A 1,979-nucleotide genomic window follows, 5' to 3' on the forward strand; every position below is an offset into this window, starting at 1 on the left:
AAAAAACAAGTATGTATTGCCTGGCCAGTGCTGCTCAATGCTTGAGCATCAACCCATGAACCAGAAGGTCATGAATGGGTACCTGGTCAAGGCACATGCCTGCGTTGTAGGCTTGAGTATCTGAAACAAATGCCACTCTCAGGGTCTTTGCACTGACTCTTCCCACAGCCAGGCACACACTTCCCCCAGATAACTTCACGACTCCCACTCTGTCTTCCTCCAGGACTCTGTTGAAATGTCACTTTGCGGGTCTTTCTGAACTCTCAGTAAAATACAACACCTCCATTCACTCTATTATATACCTGCTTTCCTTTTTCATAGCATCTGTCACTATCTGACAGAGCAGTGTTTTTTCTCCTTGGTAATTTATATTCTTCCTCCATCATTGGATTGTAGAAAACTTTATTTCTCAGCATTCTATACTCTTACCCTAGAAGATAGTCAATACTCAACATAAATTCCTCAAATGCATGAAAGAATTTTTCATTAACACTGTATATTACATGACTTTTGGGGGAAAGCTGAGTGTAGGACAATAATTCCTAATAACAGTTGTCACAGCAAACCCCTTAAAGGTGACATAATCAATATAAGTATACAATTTCTTGACTGAAAAACATAAATTCTAGCATTTCACTATGTTAATACCAACATGTGTAAAATTAATCATATTATTTTTCTTCCTAGTTTTGACCACTGCCACATGGTACAAGGCAATGATACATGAACTTCAGAATTTCTTCTTCTGGGACTTTCAGAGGAACCAGCACTGCAGCCTCTCATATTTGAGCTTTTCCTCTCCATGTACCTGGTCATTGTGTTGGGAAACCTGCTCTTTATCCTGGCTGTCAGTTCAGACTCCCACCTCCACACACCCATGTACTTCTTCCTCTCCAACCTGTCCTTGGTAGACATCTGTTTCACCTCCACCACCCTCCCAAAGATGCTGGTGAACATCCAGACAAAGAGCAAAGTCATCACCTATGTAGGCAGCTACACACAGATGTATTTTCTCACACTCTTTGGAGGTTGGGACAACTTCTTTCTAACTATGATGGCCTATGACAGGTATGTGGCCATCTGCCACCCACTCCAGTACACAGTCATCATGAACCCCCGGCTCTGTGGACTGCTGGTTCTGGTGTCCTGGATCATGAATGTCCTGAATTCCTTGTTACATAGCTTAATGATATCAAGACTGTCCTTCCCTGCAGAATTAGAAATCCCCCACTGTTTCTGTGAAACTAAGCAGAAGATCAAACTTGCCTGTTCTGACACCCTTTTTATTAACATGGTGATGTATCTTGTAACTGTACTACTGGGTTCTGGTCCCCTTGCTGGTATCCTTTACTCTTACTCTAAGATAGTGTCCCTCCATATGTGGAATCCCATCAGCTCAGGGGAAGTATAAAGCATTTTCTACCTGTGAGTCTCACCTCTCAGCTGTCTCCTTATTTTATGGTACAATCCTAGGAGTACCATAAAGCTCACACTCAAGTGCAGCAGCCTCGGTGATGTATGCTGTAGTCACACCCATGCTGAACCCCTTCATCTACAGTCTGAGAAACAAAGACATAAAGATGGCCCTGAAAAGATTCTATGGGATGGCAGGTACAAAACAGAATATCAGCCTGAGGTAGAAAAAGTGCTCCAAGACCCAGAAATTGAGATTCTTTCATCAGATTGTAGTTTTCAGTCTTGTTCCTTTTATTCTGTCCTTGAATTTCCTTTGTTCGTTTCAACTCTTTTATACAATTCAAGTAACCATTTTATTAAGCTTTCTGCTTTGTCTGTTATATAGACAGTTGTTCCCTTTGTCTTTTCTTGTACCTTCACAAAGTTTTTTCCAATCTTGATCAGAAATATTTGGAAGTTTTCATTTAAATCACTGGCAGCATTGGTGTCTTTACAATAATTTCTTCTCAAATGACATATATCATTGTAAGTAATTTGTTCTGTGTTCATCCACCATGTGTCTC

Source organism: Myotis lucifugus, unplaced genomic scaffold (assembly GCF_000147115.1).
Source record: "Myotis lucifugus unplaced genomic scaffold, Myoluc2.0 scaffold_1200, whole genome shotgun sequence".
NCBI classification, from domain to species: Eukaryota; Metazoa; Chordata; class Mammalia; order Chiroptera; family Vespertilionidae; genus Myotis; species Myotis lucifugus.